The sequence below is a fragment of the Lonchura striata genome, chromosome 1 (assembly GCF_050655825.1).
Source record: "Lonchura striata isolate lonStrDom1 chromosome 1, ASM5065582v1, whole genome shotgun sequence".
NCBI lineage: Eukaryota > Metazoa > Chordata > Aves > Passeriformes > Estrildidae > Lonchura > Lonchura striata.
This window is the reverse complement of record NC_140703.1, coordinates 115,553,092-115,567,667: the sequence shown is the minus strand read 5'-3', so window position 1 is coordinate 115,567,667 and position 14,576 is coordinate 115,553,092.

Sequence of the window (14,576 nt, the reverse complement as noted above, 5' to 3'; positions counted from 1 at the left end):
AATCATCATTCCATCCTTTCTTCTCCCTTTTCTCTCACATCAAACCCTCGAGCTGCTCTGACTTGCAACTCACCTGCCACAACTCTTTCACCAGCACATACCAAAAGTTGATGCTGAGGCTGTGAGACATGAGGGTTTTTTAAAACTGGATGGCCACATAAATCTTTTGCCTAATAATTGTGGTCAGCTATAGCTGATGGGATTTTGTTGTTGTTGTTGTTACAACATTTTTATGACAGCAAAAGCCTTAATATAGAACCAACTGTTCAGGCACACAGAGGATTTACTTTTGTGCATCCTGAACTGGTCACCACGTCTGTACACCCCCAGGGCTGACCAAGGCACAGTTTTTATGTATAAGTGATGCCCAAAACTCTCAGATCCCAAAATCATTTGGTGGAATCAGCAGATCTCTCATGCTTGAACCCTGAACTCCTGGAAAACACGAGCAGACTGGAGGCTTCTTTTCCCCCCTGGACTTAGAAATTTCCTTTGGATATTCAATATTTTTCGGCAGTGAGTACAGAAAGCAAACTGCACTCCTCTGCTGAAAACTATCAACTTTCCTGCTTGTTTTTTTTCCATTTTTTTGCTACCTCTTGTTTGTGCCATGGTTTTCTAGGACCTCACTTTCCTTTTGAACTGCAGAACTTTATCCCTTACCTTTTTAGATTAACTTCAGCTGAAAGATTTTTTATTTTTCACCAGGTTATGATAATAGGTATTTGTGCAGTTGCTTGCTTAATAGTTAATTAAAGCTGCTTAGTAATTTAAGCAGACAATACATGGAAAGCCCATTTTTCTTGGAAACCCTTTTCACCCAAAAATCCAAATCAGGGAGCAGCTTTTGTGCAGCATCAGCATGATGGGACCCAAATTCCTTCAGCAGCACACCTGGGGTATAAGAGAAAATATCACTGAGACACAGCAACCAAACCAAGAGAGCTCTGAACTGCTGAAGTAGGAAATTGTCATTTCCTTATCTCGAGTGCTAATGGAGCAAAAAGAGGAGAAGGAGCTACAGAGGGTGAAATAACCATCCCCTCTGAGAATCATTCCTTCCAGAACCACACATGCCAACACCAGCAAACAGCAAGGACTATTATTAGAGCCCAGACATTGACATAAATAGGTTTTCCATGAGTGACAGCACTGAAATTTCACCCAGAGCAGTGAAGATGTGCATAAAAATACTCTTAGACCAAGCCCAAGCAGCCTGAGCTGTCTTGCAGGTCCTGGTCACAGAAATGCTTTTTATACACATGGCACAGTTTTTTTTTTTTTTGCAGCATCACTTTTATGCTCGGCTTGCTGAGCTCCACCTGACACACCAGTGCACTGCTGAACATCCTTTCCTCAGCCCCTTTTGCTCTGTTCCATTCATGCTCAGCAGGAATGTGCAGGCACAGCTCTCCAAAAGCCTCTCAGCTTCCCTCAGCCACGTGGCAGGAATAATCTCCTGCTTGTCTTCCCACAGAAGGAGCTGATCCTTTTAGGTCTTTTGCAGTGTGATACAGCTTTTTTAGTTTTCACTGGCTTGGGGTAACTGGTGCCAGAGCCCTCTGCCCACTGGGTGAGATGGGAGGCTGTGAAACCAGCCCTGCATGGGCAATTTTACATGTCCTGTGTAAATTTTCCCATGTCCTTCTCTGCTGTAGGGAGAAGAAGGTGCTGGAATAAGTGTTTCAACTTGGAATGTCCTGCCACAACATCATTATTGAATTTAGCACTTGGTATATCCAGCACAGCTCTGTGCTGTGTCCCTGCTGTCCCCTCACCTGCTGGAATAATGTCAAGTCCTTTTTGTCATTTCATCCTTTTAAAAGCGTCAGAAATGCTGCAGAAATCCTCAGAAATCCTCCTGTCTGTCCATGCAGGAGGCACCAAAATGCCAAATAACAAACTGTTGTGTTGTGCCATGCCAGGACCATCCCTGGCATTTCCTGAGGCATTTTTTAATGTCTGACTTTTAATTTACTACACTGAAGTTGCTCAAAGCAGAAAGCATGATCTCCCTTGTTTCTTAGCCTGGAACCCAGCAGAACATGAGGTCTTTTTATCCACAAGAGCTGGATTTCCCTCCTGGTTTTGCAGAGTGTGGATCTCCACACCTCGCTCTCCCCGTGAGCGATGCCTTAGGATTTTAGCTTTTCTATGTTTCATGTATTTGTAATCCTGAAATTCTTCAGTGTAGAACTCTAAACTCCATAGAGAGTGTGAGCTGCTGCTTTCCCATTTTGAGCAGACACAACAATTCCTCTCCAGGCCTGGGAATCACGGACACCTCACTGCCTCAGGCTCTGAGAGATGGGAACAAAAGTGAGCTGGGGGGGAGCAAACTCGGGGTAAATTACTTCATTACCTGAAGATGGAATTAGAAAATACATAAAAGTGTGAAAACCCATGACCCATCCATTTTTGGGTGTAGGCCCTGGGAGCGCTTCATCTGCACTTAACGCCCTTCTGAAAGCCCTTCAATAAATAGAATCACTTTTTATTCCCTTAATTTTATCTGTTTTTACGTAGCCCAAAAAGGCATGACAAGTACAACCCAGCAGGGGAGATGGCATTTCCATAGAACTCTGGGTGAATTTCAGCAGGATTTTTTTCAATCCTGCTCTGTAGTGAGGTGTGTTTTTTGTGAGGGCAGCGTGACCGCGGGCCCACCTTTCATCCCAACCCTTGTGCAATGCTTGGAAGAGCTTCCTGCTTTTATGAGTCTGCTCTTCATAACTCATCTGCCAAAGAGAGCTCGGCAGAGCCAAGCTCAATAGAAAAACATTCCCCTGGGGAAGCAGAAGCATTCTCCAGGTTTTGGGTATATTTACAGCAGGCAGATGAAATGCATAAATTAAAACGGTAGGTAGAGGCTCTGAGGAGCTGAAGGCAGCCAGGGTACTCAGACACTACGCACATTTATTAAGGATGGGGTTTGGTTGGTTTTGTTTTTTGTTTTTTTTTCACAGGGAATGTTACTGTTCCATGTCTGACTTTCACAGCTGTAGTAAAACACACGGTGGCATTTTGGAAGCGGCAGGACCGCCGTGAATCCCCTCGCTTTGAGTGGTTCCCTGGTAGGAGACCTTGGCAGAGGCAGAATCCTGGAACAGACCAAGAGCTGAAAGCAGGCACAGCTAAAAAGCACAGGATTTAAGTGCTATGAATAGCGAGTTTGTCTCCAAAAGAGGCACAAAGGCTTTATCCAGCAGAGATAGCATGGAAGCAGAGGGGATGTTTGGGATCTTCATCCCCTTCTGCCAGCACCAAGCTACTTTCTGCCCCCAGTGAGCACCGTGGGTGCAGGCTGGAGGCTGATCAAAGCAAGTAAACAAACAAATAAATAAATAAATGAGCAATGCCTGTCAATCCCAGCACTCTAGGGCCGAGCAGCCCAGGTCCCAGCGCCAGGAGCCAGCCGTGATTCCACACACAGCCCGCGGGCGAAATGGAAACCAGACGGGAACTTCTCCAGCCCCACTGGGCTCGCCTTCCACCGGGTCTGCAATTAATTAAGACTGGAGGGGAGGTTTTGAATAACCCCTTTGTGGAACAAAATACACGCAGTCAAAAACCCAGCTGACAAACACAACAAAACTGACTTCATGGTTTCTTATGAGAAAACCATTAATGGCCGGAGGAATGAAGAAACACTTTGTTCAAGTCACTGGTGTGAAAGCAGCATATTCAGATTACAAAGCAGTCTTGCCTTGCTGTAATAAATATCCTATAGCTTTATCCATGGGTAACCAGGTGTATAAAAGCCAGGAATAACACATGAGGTTTTTAGTTAGCATACAGTACCTACTATTGCCTGTTCCCAGAGTTCGCTCACAAAGAGGCAGAGCTTCGATGCCTCTGATGCAGCAAGAAATGATGGGGCAGTCACCTGTCCCCCCTGCCATGGCTCTGGCTTGATTTCAGCTCTTTGGCCATGCCCTTCTCTCGTGTCAGCACCCAAGGGAGTGCAGGGCTGTGTGATAAAATGTTTAATAAAGAAATCTTTACCTCGGTGGCGCGTCGCCTCCTTTTCCACAGTGCTGAAGAACTGTGGCAGGTTGCTCAGTCAGGCAGGCAGGAAGAAGTAGAGAAAAAACATCATATTTGGGGAAAATATTTACAGTCTCCAGCCCTCAGCTGGGTGGCATTTAAGGGTCTTTGATGTGGCAGGTCAGAGAAAAGGCTGTGACAAGTTTCTCTCCTTGTACAGGTGGTGAAAGCAATACTTTGTTTTACTGCCAGCACCCAAAAGCAGCTCAGGAGTGTCCAAGCCTGGCTAATTCCTACCACAGATCCCTCTTGCAGTGGCTGGCCACCCTCTCTCTGTGATGTTTGTGAACCCACCACACACGAGCCAGGGAGAGTCAGTCCATGAAGCACAGACCCAGCAGGTCCTGGTCCGGTCTCACGTCACATTCTCCCTTTGGGCACCTGAAATCCCTTTTTGCCTGCACCAGCCCCCCCGCTCTGTCTGGAGGCTCCTATCCTCACCTGCAGCTGACAGACCTGCAGATGAGACTGCAAAACTCATTGCTCTTCCAGACCTAATCCAACCTAGGATCCCAAATTCCTTGTGGGAAAAGGCAGCCACCACACCAAGTCAGCATTCAGTCGCAAACCTGGATTAGTTTTGGCAATATCACAATTATCATCCAGAAACACAGTAATTTTTAAGCTTAGATTCCTAAAATGAGAGAAATTCTGCCCAACAGACTGTATTTTCATCAGGTTCTCATATAAGCCAGCAGAGCACTGTGGCATCTCCATGGTTTGACAAGAGCTGTAATTGACTGTCCACGTTTGTCTCCATCATTTGGAACACTTTGATGCCCTAAGCATGCCAGGTGGGATAACAAATCATTGTTTCACTTCTAGAACATGGAAAGAATCCACTGGAACACCAGTGAGAAAACACTATTTCTACACCTTCTCCAGCCCTCAGAAACATGAAAGATTCAACTTGCTGAGGAGGCAAGTGTGCAAATTCAGCACCAGTTTCTTTGGGCTGTATTCTGAGTATTTTGCTACTTCATAACAAGTCATCTTTACATATTTATCACCTGGAGCCATGGCTAATCCAATCCCACGTGAAACCAAATCATTTCATACATGAAGTTGGTCCTGCCTCTTCAGCTTGTTCTGCCTGGTACCAGACTAATTCCCTTCAGGTCCCTGAATATGAGATGAGATGCTCATGATGAGATGTGTTGAAAGCAGCCACCACCACAAAGCGTCCAGTGCCAGGAAACTGACTCAAAAAGTCATTTCATATCTGCCCCACTGAAATCAGACCACGTCACAGCTCTCACAGACCTTTGCTGTCTTTTTAATGCACGCCCAGAGATGCTCTGTGCCTCACCCTGACAGAGGGATGATGAAGATGAAGAAAAGACAGCAAAGACAAAGATGAAGACAAAGAAGCCAACAAAGACAATGAAGAAGCTGTAGATGAAGAAGGTGAAGATGCAACAAAGACAATGAAGAGGAAAAAGAATAACTTAAAGATACATAGAAGAATAAGAGTAGTGAAAGGAATAAGAATTTAGCACTACTTAGAGAAAGAAGAGGAATAGTAATAAGAATTACAAAATCCATAGAAAAAGAGGAACAAGAATTTAAAAAGCTATAGAAGAAGAATAGTAATAAGAATAATAATTTTAGAATCCATAGAAGAAGAGTAATAAGATTAAGAATTTTATAATCCTAGAAGAAGAATAATGATAAGTAGAATGTAAAAATATGTAGAGGAAGAAAAGAAGAAGCAGAATAGTGAGAATAAGGAGAATATGAAGAATTATTTAGAATTCCATCAATGAAGATAAAATCTAGTAAAAAAGTGAAATGAGCAAATAATTTCTATTTTCTAATGAGATTTGTGATGCATAAGAGCAGAGTCTCCAGATTTCCTTTCTCCTCTCTCCGAGCCATTGATGGATTTTCCACTTCTGTCCCAGGGAGTGCCCTGGGAGCAGCGACTGCTCAGCCCCAGCACCTGTGGGAGAGTTCCTGGCTGGAACCCAGAAAGGTTGGAGCCAGCAGGGACTGGGCTATGCCCCCAGGGAATGAGGGATGGCATGAGAGGGAAAGCCTCTAGCTGTGCCAGGCAAAGGAACTGGGAACAATCCATGCCTGGAAAGGGTTTTCCAGCCCAGGGCAGGGTGGAGTCCCCATTCCTGGAGGGATTTCAAATCCATGTGGATTTGGGGGGACCTGAATCCAGGAGTAGTTGGGATGGATCTCCAAGGACTTTTCCAGCCTAAATGATTCCATGATTTCATCAGCCCCCACCTGCAGAGCTGCATCCAGCACCTGGATCAAGGTCAGGATGTGGAGCTGCTGGAGCAATCCCAGAGGGGGTCATGGAGATGCTTTGATACACATTGTTTTCCTAAAGTGTGCTATTTATTCAACAGGTATTGTATCTGTTATTGAAATTGGGAAGGAGCATCTGTTGTTTCAGCTTATGTAACACATAACAGGCAATAAAAAATGATCAGTGATGAACCAAGAGATTATGAGACATGGTATTAAATTCATGGTAGTTGAGGACAATCCAAGATGTCGCTTTTATTTGTCTTGTCAATCCATGTGGGATAGGTTGTTCCCCACACCTTGAGTCTTAAGGTCATAGGAGGATGAGATGGAAAGCTGCAGGGCTCAGCTGCTTCACCATGGGGATCACCACAGCCTGTCGAGGAATCTCAGCTCCAGCACCTGGAGCACCTCCTGCCCCTCCTTCTCCACTGACCCTGGTGTCTCCACGTTCTTTCCCTCACATGTTCTCACTTCCTCCTCTTCTCTGGCTAGGAAAAAACTGTGTGTGCCCCACTTTGTTTTGATTTTTTTCTCCAATGCCTTATAACAGAGTTCCCCACCACTCTCACTGGCCCAGCCTTGGCCAGCACCTTGTCCATCTCCAGAGCCACCAGGGATGGCTCTGCTGGCCATGGTAGAAGCTTCCAGCAGCTTTTCACTGCAGACTCCTCTGCGGAGCCCCACTATCAAAACCCAGGCCCTGCAAAGCCAAAACTCTTCTTTAGAAGCAGGAGAATTCATTTCCTTGTTTGCTATCGATAAAAAATTAAATAAATTAAAAAGTTTTGTGTTTACATCTGTGTGGAGGCCAGACACAAACCCTGGCCAAGAATAAAGTCAAGACAGACTCATTGACACTAAAAAGATGATTTTGGAGGGTTTATCCCAACCATTTTGGAGGATTTGGTAAAATGAGAGCCCACATCAGAGATCAGTCCAGTTCTGTGTAACAAAAAGAGCCAGAAAATGCCTTGTTCTAGCAAACCCATCCCCTCTCCCTCCCGGAGCCTCTTCAAGCCCCTGCAGCCAGCCATGGACAGCCAGGTGAGGAGGAGGATGGGCAGCCCACGTGTGCTGGCACTCTCCAGAGCAGGAATCTCTCCCTGGGGAAGCAGAGCCAGCTGAGCTCAGGGTAAAGCAATCCCCAGGCTGCTGCAACCAGACAAAAATCCTTCCTAATTGCCTTCCTGGCAACCCCAGCCCCAGCAGACCTCGGCTGCAGCAGCCACTGTGACCCCAAATGCCCTGGAATTCCCAAAGTGTTTCTGCATCTGTGAAGATTCAGGTCTGGTTTCCCATCTATTGTTTCTTCCTTTAAGAGGTCCTGCAACAGAAATACATCCAGAGATGTGCTATTTTGACCTTCCCTGATAAATTAAGAACACAAGATTTGTATTTTTACTTGGATATTACAATAGATCATGTGCTGGTTTCCACCTGTCCATAATCCGCTCACTATTAAATCAAATTCATTTCAGACACACAAAAGTAAAGAATGATTTCTCTCCCACAAGGCCTTAAACATGGGTAAGTCATTTTATGTTTCAGCACAATTAATGCCATGGCTTCCTTGCTGTTAAGAATTCAGAATAATAAAATGGGCTGGGTTGGAAGGACCTGAAAAAAAAATCTAGTTCCAACCCCCCTACCATGAGCTGGGAATCACTCTCTGGAAGTTTCTGCCTCTCTCCATTGAGTAGAGAGGGGGTTTCATGTGAGGCATCACAGTGAAGAGCAGCCTTTTGCTGTGACAGCACAGTCCCATTGCAGACATTACCAAAAATCCTGTTTAATGTGGTGATCAGAGAGGGCTTCCCCCAGTGTTGCTATGGAAAATGTGGGTTTATGCCACAAGCAGTCCAAGATGAGGGTTGGATGGGTGATTTCTTCAGGATCTCCAGCTGAGTCAGAGTTGCTTATCAAGCAGTTCCTGATGGGCAGAGAGGCACTTTCCTCATCCATTTTTGGGTATAATCTGCACTTCCCACCTCACTCTCCCCAGAACTTCCTCTCAGGGCAAGCTTACACCACCCATGAGCTCAGCTGGCTTTTGGCATGCAGGGAGGAGACAGAAATGCCAACCAAAAGAGCTCCTTCACCACTGGGATGAGATCCTGAGGGAAGAAAAGCAAGAGAAGAAGGAGAAATACTTGTTCACACAGCTTGGACTTTGTGCCTTTTTCAGGCAGACAGGGCTGTAGCTAATCACAACAACTGCAGGTGTTGTGTCGGAATCCAGGGCTTCCCTCTGGCTGCCCTGGCAGGTCTGGGACCCTGGCAGGGGTCAGGAACCCCCTGGACAGAGCCCCCAGAGACACTGGCTGTGATCTCTGTCCATGGAAAAGAGTTTTCAATCTTACAGGATCAATTACCAGCTCTGAGTGTTTGATATCAGTAATAAGTGTGGTACAGATGCAAAAGTAAAATTTTAGGATTCTAGATGAGGGGTCCAAAGGGCACAAGATGGAGGAAATTGGGTGTGTCTTGTCCTTTTTCTCCTTCTTCATGCCCTCCATGTCTCACTGTGGTGTTGGCATTTTTCTGTTGGTTCAGGCTGGGGACACACTGTCCAACGTAGGTGACAGATATTGGCACGTTCTTGTAAATGCAGCCCAGGGAGTTTCTGGTATTTAATGTTTGTCACATCCCACTGAGGGCAGAGCCCCACACGCTGCCCTGCAGGACAGAGCTGGGCAGGGCAGCAGAACATGTGAGAGATAAACAGAATAAACAACCTGGAAACCAGCACAGACCAATTATGGCTTCTGCTTTGGCAGGGGGCTGACAGACAGAGACTTTCTACAATCCTGGAATCATCAATACCTCAGATTCCAACAGTGTTGGAGCCCTGGCTGCTGAGAATTTCAGAATTTCTGTGCTGCCAGGCACTGACCCCCAGGAGAACACTGCTCTGACCTGAGGCCGTGGAGAAGCTTCCAAAATTCAATAATAAAACTGAGATTACAGGTGTGGAGTTTGAATGGAAGTGTGTGATAGCACAGGGTGGAAACTCAGAGTTGAAGGGTTTAGAATGCAGGAATAGATATAAAGCAAGATGAGGTTTTAGGGTGGAGACTGCTCCTTCTTCTCCTCCTCCTCCTCCTTCTCCTTCTCCTTCTCCTTCTCCTTCTCCTTCTCCTTCTCCTTCTCCTTCTCCTTCTCCTTCTCCTTCTCCTTCTCCTTCTCCTTCTCCTTCTCCTTCTCCTTCTCCTTCTCCTTCTCCTTCTCCTCCTTCTCCATGGGTTTGGGTGGTTTTGTGCAATTGGATAAAAAAGTCCCATTGCAGGCACGGGTGGTTGGGTATTGGGTTAAAAGTGAAAATAATTGAGGTGTCATTTCTTAATTGGACAGTTGATCCTTAAAAGGCCTTGCAGAGAGAGAGATGGGCTCCATTTTGAGTTTGTTGGAGTGAAGTGCTGCAGAACTCAGGGTTTGTGAGGCTGTGACAGAGACAAGAACTGATAAACACCTGAGTCCCAACAAGACATACCATCTCACACATTTAATCCCGACCTTGGCAAAAAAAGAAGCAAAGAAGCAGCAGGCAGGAATCCAAATTTCTTCTGGAGAGACACACCTCCCTCTGGCAGCGGGAAAATTCCAGCAGGAGCAGATATTCCAGGTGCTCACACGGCCCTGTCAGCTGCTCTGCAGAAAGCTGTGCTTTGTGTTCAGGGATATAAAATGCAAACAACAACAGCAAAGAAAGGACATTTTCAAACAGAAACACCTGTTTCCCACAGAACCACAAAAATCTCCAGGGCTGTTCTTCGCACTGGAGCTGCAACTCATTAGCAGGGACAGCCTGGCAAAGAGCATTTGGAAACAGATTAGCAGATGTTTGAGCAGGCTGCTAAGGTGGTTAAAAAACACACCCTGAAAGGTGCTGGTTATTTGAGATTGTTCATAAAGAGAAATGTAACTTCACTCCTGAAGCCCACGAGCTGCAATCCTCTGCTCTTCCAGGTGGGGAAAACCCGGTTCAGTGTGCAGGGAAACCCAAACCAGTGCCTTTGGCAGCAGAGTGGCAGTGCAGAGGCAGGGAAAGAGAGGGGAGACAGCCAAAACTTCTCCTGTTCTGCTCCCAGTTCAGCCAGAAAGCAACTGGTGGCAGCACCTGGCTTGAACCATTGCTTGTTTGTTTGTTTATTTGCTGGGATTTTAAAAACAGATGCCACAGGTGCATCAGCAGAGCTCAGGCTCCACCACAACCAAAGCAGTGGCACCTCAGAGGGATTTCCTTGGGATAATGATGGATTCTGGTGGGAAATGACCCTTCCCAGTGCTGGTGCTGGGGGAACCATCACCCAGCTCCCCTCTCTGCCAGTTTAGTCCCTCACTGGATGTGGTGCACACAGGGAAGGTGACCCACCTCTGTCCCTTCCAGAAACCGTGGCCATGCTGACACAGAGCAGGGTCCCCCTGGGGAGCCCTTTTTCCTCCTCAGCCTGAGCTCCCAAAGCTCCTGAACCCACCTCACAGTGGGATTTCCCACTGCCTTGCCCCCAGGATAATGGGTTTTCCCTGGCACACCTCTGGCCAGCTCTGCTGCCCCTTCTCCACCCCAGTGACCCCACACAGCCCCCTCACCACGCCTGTCCCCACTGGGACTCCTGCAAAGCTTCATTAAGGAAATCATAAAGTAGCACAGACCCTTTCCTGGGGCACCCTAGCATCCATCCCCCTTCTCTGGGATGCAGCTCCACCTTAGATGCTGGAAACTCCTGTGCTTTGATGGCCTGTGGAGGCACTGACCAGCAAACAAGCAGTGCCAGATGCTCTTCGTGCAGGGGAAAACCCTAAAAATGCCACCTCCTGTCACCCTGATTTTTTAAGATTTTCTAAAGCCTTCTGAGCTTACATTCTTGTAGCAAACTTTCTCATACACTTCCTGTAAATAACTTATTGTAGTTCGTCCAGTGTCATTGGAGAGGTGGCATTTTCACCTTCCAATCCACTGTCACCTTTAGAAAACTATAAATGCTGGAGTCAGAAAATAAACTTTCTCTTTTTTACCTTTACTATAGCAACAGCTCATGTCGTTCTTTCTCTTCCCTGTACTGACAACTTCCCAGGGGGTCTACCTGGTTAGTTAATAAAATATTCAAGGAATGGGTTTTTTAATACTTTGAGGAGTAACACTGCTCTATAACCCTGTCCCAGACCCCTAAATAGTTGATTTTTCCCTTGACATCATATTATCCTTTGGGGAATTGCTCACTTCCAGGAAGATTGTCCATAAAGAGGAAGAATGTGCAGTGAGAGAGACCAGATCAGCACCCACCTGTAAAAGAACATCATCCCCACCACCTTATCAGCTTTTAAAAGCCACACATATCTGAGAGAAACAAAAAATAAGAGCTGTTTCTTTTTTTGAGAGCTAGGGACCCACAAGGATCATCAAGTCCAACTCCTGCCCTGCAAAGGACAGACCCAAAATCCCATTCTGTGCCTGACAGCATTGTCTAAACTGTTCTTAAACTCTGGCAGCCTTGGGGGTGTAACCCCCTGTAGTGAGATTATGGGAATGACATGAATGGCATCTGATGCCAATTTGGTCTCCAAACTGGTGAGTGTGGACTAAGAAGTCACACAAGACCCCTTCCACTTCCCCCAGTGTGCTTCTCTGGTTGGTGCTGTGTCCTGCACAATGAAAAACAAACATTTTTTTCCCATTTTTGTCCAGCTGTGGACAGGACAAAGCTTTCCAGGGAGACATTTGGGAGAGAGGAATCCTATAACCTCATCTGCTTTGTTCAAGGCCCCTATTTCTTCCCTGCCCAAATAATACATGCACAACTTTTTAATTGGTTAAAAGGAGTTAAATGGGAAAAAAAAAAAAAAAATTCATAAAGGCAGGAAAAACTCACCCCCAAAACCCTGGGTGAAATTTAAGCAAAATGAAGACGTGCACATCTTTGCTTTCAGCTGCTGGAACCTGGATCTGTTGGGTTCCACGGATTACTGCAGCACCCAGATTTTTCCAGAAATCTCAGACAAGTTTACCACAGCAATTAAGCCGTCTGCCATCTGCAAAAGATTTGCCCAAGAGTTTTCCTAATGTTTCCCCCCACCCTGAAATACATTTAACTTAATTCTTTCAACATTTTGCCTATCATTCAAGTCCATGTACATTAAGCACCGTGGAGCTGGCTGGATTTTTGAGGGCAACTCTCCCCTTCTAAGGATTAGTTGTGCGCTGGTGCACTGAAATTTTATATATGGAGCAACACTCTGAATATGAATTATTTCTTGTGGAACACTGCGCCTATTCTTGGGCAGCGGAGAAGTAAAAACTTTACTGGGAGTTCCAGCCAAGGAGCTGAGATTAACACCCTTTATTCTCCTCCCAACTGGTGAGTTATTTCGAGAATACTGGCCCAGGCTTCCAGCTTGATGTCTCCATCACACTGCATAAAAGTGCCCTGTGAGTAAATACCTGCACTCAGCCAGTGACAATGAAAGACGTGGATCTGAATCCTCCAGCACGCTGCAGAAGGTTTCCAGTTTTCCCAGGAACACTCAGCGTGCCTCGTGGTCCAAGGAAAACAGTGGTTAGGAAAACTGAAGGGTATTCTTTATGTTCCTCCTCCTTGCACATAAAATGGTTGTTCCCAACTGCCTAAGGCTGGTGGGTGTTCTCACTTTTCACTATGGAAACTATATTTTTTTTTATGGAGCTCTCTAAATACAGATTTGCCTGTGTGACAAATAATCAGCCAGTCTGCAGCGTGTTATTTTCTCTCTCAGCGTTTGTGCTTGCACGGCAAATTCTATCCTTCCATCGTGTACCCAAATACTGAGTCTCCTAAAATAACATCCAAGGAGTAATTTGTTAACAATTAAAAGACAGGAGGATTGGTGGCACAGCCTCTCCCTTTTGGAGACTGATTTTGATAGAATCGGGAACCATTTTAGGGTGGGTAAGCATTGGCAGGGGTTGCCCAGGGGGGTTTGGAGTGCCCATCCCTGCAGGTGTCCCCTGGAGGTGGCACTGAGTGCTCTGGGCTGGGGACAAGGTGGGCACAGCTGGGACTCCATGGGCTGGGAGGACTTTTCCAGCCTAAATGTTTCTGTGATTTTGTGAATTTTCTGCTGTTTCTATGACTCTGCAGAAGCACAAGATAAGGTCAGGCCTCAGAAGAATTGAGAATTAGAACAGGAGTTTTCACAAAGCCCAAGGAAATAGTACATCACTGAGAAAAGTGGCAACTGTGAAAAGAAATAACTCAATCCCTCACCTGGATTTGGTGTAGGACCTTTGCAACCCTTGAAAGACAAGATCTATCAGTAAAATATAAAACTTTGCCCTTGAAAGCACATTTGAATTTTAGGATGATGAATCAGCATTTAAAAACCATTCACCAGCCTCCATTCTGTGATTCTATGATTTTATAGATAATATTTTATATTAATTAAACAAACTAACAGCTTGTTTTCCTCTTTCACTTTCTTATGGTGTGTTTTTTCCTGTTTCTGGGTGATGAAGCCCTTTGGACATCTTGTCCATTTCCCAGAATCCCAGAATGGTTTGGGTTGGAAGGGATCTTAAAATTCCAATCCCCTCCCACAGGCAGGGACACCTTCTACTATCCCAGGCTGCTCAGAGCCTCATCCAGCCTGGCCCTGGACACTTACAGGGATGGGGCATTCACAATTTTTTTTGGAAAGTACCAAAAAGCTCAGAAATGTGATCACAGATGAGTAATGATCTGCATGAGCAGTCCCACCACCCTCACTGGGAACACTGAGGCAGCAAAACACTGTGCAGGGTCCTCAAATTGGGTTTCAGCCAGCAGCAGCACTCACAAACTCTCCCAGCTGCCTTCTTTGTGTCCTCCTGTCCATCCACATCCCATCATTCCAAATCTCACTGCAAAGAATGTCCCATCTTCATCCTCCACAGCTGCAAGGTGGAGGTGTTGTTCTTTCTATATAAAAAGTCAAATTTACAGCACTGAAAGGAGGTGTCTCCCCACCCTACTTTGCACAGACTTTCAAAAACACCGCTGCTATTCAAAGCAGTGGATGTTAAAAAATAATAACCAGCAGTGTGGAACACATTATTTCCATGTTTTTTTTTTACAGACTATGGGCCCAGTGCTGGTGACAGCAAAAAGAACACACACAAAAAATACAGCAAAGCCACCAGAGAGTCTGTGAGCTCCACTGGCCCCGCAGAGGAGCCAGGACTCCACCCCTGCCATGGCAGGGACACCTCCCACTGTCCCAGGTGCTCCAGCCCCAGTGTCCAACCTGGCCTT